Source organism: Elephantulus edwardii, unplaced genomic scaffold (genome assembly GCF_000299155.1).
Source record: "Elephantulus edwardii isolate Elephantulus edwardi_28Jun2011 unplaced genomic scaffold, EleEdw1.0 scaffold00093, whole genome shotgun sequence".
NCBI lineage: Eukaryota > Metazoa > Chordata > Mammalia > Macroscelidea > Macroscelididae > Elephantulus > Elephantulus edwardii.
In genome coordinates, this window is record NW_006399843.1 from 12,541,023 (window position 1) to 12,549,902 (window position 8,880).

The 8,880-nt window shown below is 45.3% G+C and overlaps 1 pseudogene; it reads right to left on the reverse strand.

Annotated features, from left to right (window-relative positions):
- Positions 1 to 3,442: 3,442 nt before the first annotated feature.
- LOC102859315 lies at positions 3,443 to 4,372 on the reverse strand (annotated as a pseudogene).
- Positions 4,373 to 8,880: the final 4,508 nt, after the last annotated feature.

The following is an 8,880-nucleotide window of genomic DNA, read 5'->3' on the forward strand; positions in this document are numbered from 1 at the left end:
TCTTCCACAGCCCACCAGGCTTGTCCTATTGTCAGTAACCTTCAGATGCAACAGCTCTCACTGCCGTCTGATTCTAACTCACAGTGACCCTCCATCAAGTTGTGTTGTTGTGTATCATTGAGTGGGAACCACCCAGAGCTCACCTGCCAGTGGGTTTTCAGAGACAGTAATTGCACAGGAGGAGATTGCTCATCCTTCTCCCGCGGAGCAGCTGGTGGATTTGAACCGCATGCCTTAGGGTTACAAGGCTGTAGATCTGAACTTTTTATTATTATTAATTTTTATGAAAGTTTACAGAGACTTTGGATTTCCATTCATTCATTGTTGCACTTTCCTCCCTGCCCACTCCTCTCCCTAGTTCGCTTTTCTCTTTGAAAAGTTAAAAAAAAAATCTTTCATTGTTAGACAATCCCCTCCCAGTCCACCCCACTATGCGGCTTTCATTCTGGACTCTTATCATGCAGATAATACCTAATGATATATCCCTTTTAAACAGTTCTCTCCATTTATTTCAATGCAGTATACATTATTTATCCCCTCTTTTCATAGTTTCCCCTCAACCCCGATACCAGTCCTATTTTACACAGTGGCATTATACAGTATTTGTCCTTTTGTGACTGAGATTTATTTCACTCAGCATAACGTCCTCCATGGTCACCCATTTTGTGTAATAATTCATGAGTTCCTTGTTTTTCAATGCAGCGTAGTATTCCATTGTGTCAAAACACCACAGTTCTCTCTACCATTCATTTGTTGATGGACACTTGGGTTGTTTCCAACTCTTTGCTACTGTGAATAAAGGCTCAGTAAAAATAGGAGTGCGTTTATATTCTTGGGTGGCAGTTATGGTATATTCCCAGTAGTGGAATTGCTGGGTCAAATGATATTTCTATTTCCAACTTTTTGAGAAAGCGCCATACACCCTTCCATTGTGGTTGCACCATTTTATACTCCCACCAACAGTAAGGGTTCAAGTTTCTCCACAACTTCGCCAGCATTTGTTGTTTGCTGTTCTGTTGAATTTTGCTATTCTTACTGGGGTGAGATGATATCTAATAGTTGCTTTGATTTGCATCTCTTTTAGAGCTAGGGATTTTGAACATTTCTTTATGTGTTTGTTTGCCATATGAACTTGAAGAGACTGCCCATCTTTCTCCCAAGGAGCTGCTGAAGACAAAATATTTTAGTCAGCAGTGTAACGTTACTCATGTGTGACACTAACTCGCATCGCACACGCTTCCTCCTGCATGGGCCCCGAGATGTATGTGTGTGGCTAGGTTGTCAAGTTCTGTGGAGGATGTTGCAAACCAGAAGTGGGCCCCAGGAGACTTGAAGATTTGACACTGACAGGCTGTTTGACTTTAGGCAAGTCAGCAGACCTTTCTGAACCTCTTGTTTGTAAATTGAGGGCTTTGCTTTAGGGTCAAGGGGTGCAAACTTGAACTCTGCAACATAAACAAAAGCCAAGGGGTATAAAGGCAGACCACAGTACAGTGTGAGGGGGCAATGAAAGATGGGACCCTAGCCCCAGGAAGTGGTGGTGACTGAGGTAATCTGAAAGCATATTCCTGTCTGAAAAAAGTATACAGTATCTCTGTTGCCCTAAGGGAATATGCTCTGTAGTAAAGTCGGAACTGACTCATAGCTGACCCTCCAGCAGTTTTTCAGAGGCTACACACAACAAGGCAGAGGGGATAGTTGGCCTATCTATCCCCCTCAGAGCAGCAGATGTACTGGACCCCTCCCCTGCTTTTGAACTGGCACAACCCCTTACCCACCAGGATACCAGAGCTCCTTATTTGCTAAATGTCTAGATTTTCAACAGTAAGTGAAATCTTTCCATTTGTAAACATTTTCTCAGACTCATGGTCTGCAATCTAAGAGGGATCCGTTCGCACTGGCAGACTGTTGGGAGGTTTCTCCAAGGGGTTTTGTAGGCGAGGAGCCTCATCTTCGCTCTGGGGGTTCAGGGAATGAGAACTCAGCCTGGGCATCGACTCAAAAGAATTTGGTGTCTTTCCACGCTGACAGGGAGTTTCTGGGCAAGTGTGAAGGGATAACATGCTCACCAGCTAAACGAGGGGTTGATGGCTCATATTTACCCAGAAATGCCTTGGAAAAAAGACCTGCTCAGATACGCATGAAAAATGAGCTATTGGAAGCCTTTTGGTTTATGGTTCAAACCTAATACGCCTGGTGTCCTGGTGATGTGAGTCAGAGGTGACTAGAGAGCATCTGGTTCTTTTGTTAAACGGATGTACTATGTATACATTGAGCTTCTTTGTAAGTAGAGAGCACCCACACATCAAATACTGCTACACCTAGGCCGAAAATTACCCCAGAATAAACGTTAATGGTCACTTAGCATAACACACAGCTCCTGGCTGCCTCTGGGGTTGGAGAGGGAGTCTGTTGCCTGACCATCTTGGAAGTCCTCAACCAAGTATCCCTCCTCAGCTTGCAGGCACAGTCTTTTTGAGTACAGTTACAAGCAGGTGCCTCAGGAGGAAACACTGGACACCTGAACGTCTTTATTTGGCTTTGATTCTGAGGCAAAGCTGCAGGCTGTTCATGGGTGAGGCGTGGGAGTCACAGCTCAGCTTTCTCTTGAGTTATTATTTACCGCTGAACCCAAACTTGACTCCACTCAGCAAAAAATCTTGACCCTCCATTCTTTTTTTTTTAATTACCAAGTACTTAGAGTGAGTTTTATTTTTTGCCCAAACTTGTGCAACGATCAGATTAAGATATCCAAGTATTTATCTCATTTAGTTCTGTCTTTACCCAAACAGCAGAAATCAAATCAAGATTAAATGACTTTATAAAATATTGGTTTGCTTACAAAGTTTGCATACATTGTGTTTCACACTATTCTTCACACATACTGTGTCATACAACCATTCTCATGCATTATATTTTATAAAATGAATCAACATTGGACCTTGCCTATCATTACCATGTCTTTTCATCCAGATCCTTCCCCTTCTTTCCCCTCCTCAACCCATCAAACTGTGCAGCCCTATGGTTTTGGTCCTACCCATCCTCACCCCTCTGCTTCTATCCCGTCCCCCTTTGGGCTCCCATACAAGTTTTACTAGTTATCCTTCTATTTTTACAATAATGGTAAAAATTAAATTACTTTTCGAAGACAATTTAGTTACACTGTTTGCCCACTTCCAATAAGCAATGAAACACTTCAGAGGTATTTTATGTGTACATTCAAATAAAATACAGTAGACACTAATGCTGTGGTTATCTGAATCCTTCTTTTGCTATATTGTTGCTGTTAAACGTCCTTCACCATCTACAGGGTGGATTCCAGTTAAGGAACCAGAGGATATGTTGGGTTGTCCCAGCATTCTGGTCACCATCCACGGATCATTTTTCCTGAACCATGACTCTGAAATCAGACGCACTATCATTCTTTTTTCCCCCAGGATAATTAAGAACCAGTTTCTGTTTCATGACGCGCTAGGGCTTCCGGGAGGGTTGTGCCACAGGGTCCCTGGAAATGAAACCTGAATCTGTCTGTGGCTGGGGTGGTTTCCATGTTGAATTCGGCCACAGGGATGCCCTTGGCAGACACCTGAGGGGCAAACATGGCAGCAGGATAAACCACAGAGGAAGTTCCCACCACTAGACATAAGTCACACAGGGCGAGTTCTTGATCCACCTTATCCAGAATGACTGGATCCAGATTTTCTCCAAACCATACAACGTGTAGCCGCAGCAGACCTCCACATCCAGCCTCTTCACACCGGGGAAGCTGTTCAACTGGGATTCTAGCATCTTCGGTTTCCGGTTTGCAGCACCTTTTCCTGATAAAGCTGGACAAATTGGACTCTTGTAATTCTCTGCCACATTTCCACAAGAGGTGCATTGAGTTTTAAATAAGCTACCATGAATTTCCAGAAGGTTCTTGGTGCCAGCCTTGCGGTGCAGCTCATCGATGTTCTGGGTGATGACCACCACCCGCCGGCCCTGTCTGCAGCCGGGCTTCACATTCAGCAATGGCGAGGTGCCTGGGGTTTGGGTCCTTGCTCTGCATGACCTCCCGTCGGTAATGGTAGAATTCCCACACCCTGGATGGGTTCCGGGCAAAGGCCTGTGGAGTCGCCAGGTCCTGGGCTTGCCACTTCCTCCAATACCCGCCAGCTCCTCTGAAAGTCGGCACCCCACTTTCCGCACTAACACCAGCCCCGGTCAGGATGACTATGTGCTTTGCTTTTGCAAAAACCTTCCGAAAATCTGCCATATTTGAACTTGGACGAGCCATCGCTGGGCAAATTGTTGTTTGTGCAGAGGCTGGAGACTTCAGTCCACAATACAGCCGGGAAATGAGCTGTCTGGGGATGACCTGGGGAGGGCGCATCAGGTTCTCTTTGCAGTTTAAATTCTCAAGGTGGACATCAAGGAGCAGCCAGGTTTCACCCTCTCCAAGATGAACCTGTTTGTTCTTCTAGCAGTCCATGGTATACTCAACACTCTTCTCCAGCACCAGAGCTCAAAGGCATCACTTCTCCTTCTATCATCTCTGGTTATTGTCCAGCTTTCTGATGTATAACAAGTAACCCCACGTAGCCCAAGCCACCATCAGTGGCCTGGCGTGTCCCTTTTCAAAGGTGAACCTCTGCTCCGACCCTCCATTCTTAGAGGACAACTTAGGTGTTTTGTCTCCACCCCAAAGTATTTCTTTGAGGGAAAAATTACTGCTTTTCTTCTTAATATTTATTCCCTGATCAGCAATGCTGCTGTTGCATACTGTCGAGTCAGAGTCAGATCTGACCCTCCAGTGGGCTTTCAGATGCAGCAAATCCCTTGGAAGGAGACCACCCATCCTCTCACGGAGCAGCTGGTGGGTTCGAGCTGCCTGCCTTTGCAATTGGAAGCACCATGGCTTACCTTTAAGCCACCAGAGCTCCCTAGACTAGCAATGTTGTGTGTTATTGAGTCAGAATCAATCCATAATTGACCCTCCAATACGTTTTCAGAGACAGTAAATCACATGGGAGGAGATTGTCCATCCTCTTAGAGAGCAGCTGGTGGATTTGAACCATATGCCTTTGGGGTTGCAGCACAGCTACTTGCCGCAAGGCCACCATTTGTACCACCCCTGCGGATTGCTATGATGCTAAACACTGTGACACTGATGTGACAAATTTGATAATGATTACCCACGGTGGACAGTGTTTGGTGGAGCTCCCAGATTAAAACAGACTTGGAAGCAGGAGTGGTATCCACTTACAAAATAGCTTGCCTCCGGAAACTACGAACTTAGAGAAACAATGAAAGTTATACAAGTGTTCAGGCCTTTCCTTCATAGGATCACTGTGAGTCGTCTACAACTTGACGACACTTAACACCACTACCACCACCTTTGGTGGCTTTGTGGTAGTCAGTTGCACTGCTGACTCAAAGTCCCCTGGTTCAAATCCACCAGCTGTTTGGTGGGAGAAATATGGGCTATTTCCTCTCATGCAGTTTACTGCCTCTGAAAACCTGTTGGAGGGTCAGCTATGAGTCGGTTCTGACTTGATGGTGCATAACCACAACAGAAACAAGGATCCCGTGTTACTTATAGATACAATCTTTACCAGACCCTTCTGAGAATCTCTCATCTCTTCTCGAGAGGCTTTCTGGTCAATCCTTCTCCGTCACCCCATGACATTTTCTGCATGTTCTCGTATCCCAACAATCCTGAGTGTAGTGCTGCTGCTTGCCTGGCCTGGCCCTCTGTTCAGCCCTAAGTGTGAGGGGCTGTCTACATGAGACACTTCTTTACTCGAAGGCGCCTTCAGGAAGAGGGGAAAAGAGAAGTAACAAAATGAACACAGATATCTGGTAACACAAACAAGAAAGGGTGGGGGAACCCAAATGTCCTGCCATCAAGTAGATTCTGACTCAGAGCCACCCTACTGGACCTAGCAGAACCACCCCATGGGGTTTCCAAGGTTGTAAACTTTGCACAAGAGGAATGACACACCTTTTTCCAGGTAACAGCTCATGAGCTCAAACCACCAACCTTTCACTTAGTAGACAGAGCACTTTGTCCTGTGACACCAGAGCCCCAGCAGTCAGACACACTACACATATTTTCAGGGAGATGGAGCCCCTACATAATAAGAAACAGAGATGACCCCATAGAAAAATAGTGGAAAAGCTCTTCCCTACAAACTTAGACAGGCACTTCATGAAAAAGAGACTGGCCAGTGAGTAAAAATTTAAATAAAAAGGTAATCTTATTAATTGGAAGCAGGAGTGGCATCCACAACCTAGACAACATGCCTCTGGAAATTATGAATTTGATAAATGACGATAATCGCTATGAGTTGTGCTCGACTCGACAGCAATCAGCAACAACAGTAACAACAACAACAATTTCATTAAAAAATTGGGAAATGGGTATTAAAACCACAACAGTAACATCACATACCCCCAGATTAAAAAGAAAACAGATTTGGAAGCTTGATGACAAGGTTTGACAAGGATGTGGAGCAAAGAAAGTTACCAAATACTGTTGGTGGTAGAAGTATAAGTTAGTTCACTTACTTTGGAAAACAATTGAACATTTAAAAATGTTAGAGTTGGAAGCAAACCTTTAGAAAATAATTCAATATTTTAAGTTAAAGACACACTTCCTCTGTGATCTAGCAGTTTCACCTATAGAAGTGTACCCTAAAAAGTCTCCATGTGTACACCAAGAATTGTCTGTGACATGAATATTCATAGCACTGTACATGTATTACATGTATAAAAACAAACACTAGAAACAAATGCCCTTGAATAAAGAAAGCATAGAGTCATACGGTAGAACACAATATAGAAATAGAAATGAACAACAACAAAAAAGAAACAGACATGAACGGACTAAAGCTACACACAGGTAGGTGGATGAATCTACATAGAGTGTGATCATTCCCACCAAGCACAGATAAGGCAAAATTTACCCACACTGCTCCGGGATGCAGAGTGGACTACGAATGGAGACCCTCCACATAAGCAAGCCAAGCACTCTGGTTCTGAATGCAGAGAAAGGGATGAGGTGAGGGGTCTCTGGCAGGTGATTCTGACTCCCTGCAAGGACCGCCTTCTTCTCAGCCTTGTCAGTAGGACCCAATCCCTGTTCTCTTTTGTGCAAGCAGGTCCTAGAGGCTGTAAGCTGAAGATGGTGTATAATTAATTGCCCACTGAAAAAAAGAACACTCTCAGCTTTCTGGGTGATGGCAAGTTATGATCTGATTAAAAGATATTTGCTTTCCAATTACTAGCTAAGATGTCGTCCGGTGTGATAACTCGTAGCTGGCTCACTGAACTCACTTAAAGCTGCCATGCTTCAGAGAGAGGATGCAGATCAAAGGCAGCGAAGGAAAGAGGAGTGCAGGGCAGAGCCCAGGCAAGTTCCAAATGTGGAGCTTCTACCCTGCAGAGCTTCCACTTTTCATGGGAATGATGTGTAACAAGAAGCATGGAGCATTGGAAACTGGGAAGTCCCCCTGGATCTTGGTGTTTGGAGTTTTAACTAGGATTCCATCACATGTGCAGCTTTGACACCATGTTTACGTGGCTGACCTCAGGCTCTGGCCTCTCGAGGTTGTGAAGTTAATGTGATGCTCATCTTAAGTCACATGGCTGGACTATTGGTGTGGCTAGCCCTAACCAGGCAGACAAGTGTATCAGGCCTGACCTGCCAAGGGCTTAAAGATCACTTCTTGGAAGCTAAGGGCAATGGTCTCTCGTTGGCAAGGTAAATTTTTTTCTTATAGACTGCCATATGTGCTTGACACATTTTCCTCCATTAGCTAGTCTTTAAGACAAAATAATTTTTAAGATTTTTTTTTAAAGCTCCAAAATATAAAAAGATCCCATTCACCTGCTTGATTTGTCTGCTGTTGGACTTGGGCCTGGAGAACGGGGCCCAGACTGAGGACCCAGTGTGGGTTACGGCCCCCATGGGCATGGCAGTGGGCCTAGGCCAGCTCTGCCCACTCAGAGGCACTCTAGTGCAGAGCTGCAGAGGTCTCGTGCTCTCTGAACAGCTGTGCACCTGCAGAGTTTCTGTTGTGGTGAGGCATTGTAAAAAAATAATTCAGTGTAAGAGCAAGCAAGGAGCAAGCTCATCTTGAAATGCCATCCTTTGTGATTGTGAAACTACTATGGTCTCACACCTCCCACTCACTTTCCTCAGACGGTTTCAGCTGCTGGAACTCAGGGGTCCAAGAAGCACCTGTGTTGCCTCTGGGCACAGAGCTGTGCAAGCTTCACTCCACCCCGACTTGGAGCCCTGGCCCAGGGACCCAGCTCACTCTGAATGTGGTTCTCAGAGCCGGGGGCCCCCCGCTAGGAATCCTGGTCCTGTCGTGTTTGTGTCTAGGACTGCAGGCAAGTTATTTTACCTCTGTGAACCTCAATTTCTTCATCAGCAAAGGAGGGGTAAGATTACCTTATAGGAGCACTGTAAAAATTAGAGATGATGTATCTTAGAGATGTAGGGAGCCAACCAAGGATAGCACCTGTTTGGTTAATGGAAAGAGACGTGCCAGCTGGCTCCAAGTCAGCAGCTAGGGGACCTGAAAAAGGCCATTGCCCCACTCTGCTGTGCAGGCTGTCAAGTTGACTCCAATGTGTGATGCATGCGTATCAGAGTAGGACAAGGGGACTGGCTAGTCTTACCAATAGACTAGAGGATTGGCTAGTCTCATCATTAAACTCAGCAGATCCAGCAGCAGAAGGAGAAATCTCACGACCAGAAAAGAGCATGCCAGGAAACGCAATTCATCTTTCAGGATGCCAGACTAGGAGGGCCTACTAGAGTAACAGCCACAGCAGAGACCTGACATGAGATGGGACCTTGGGACTGCTAAATCATTTGAACCAGAGCTA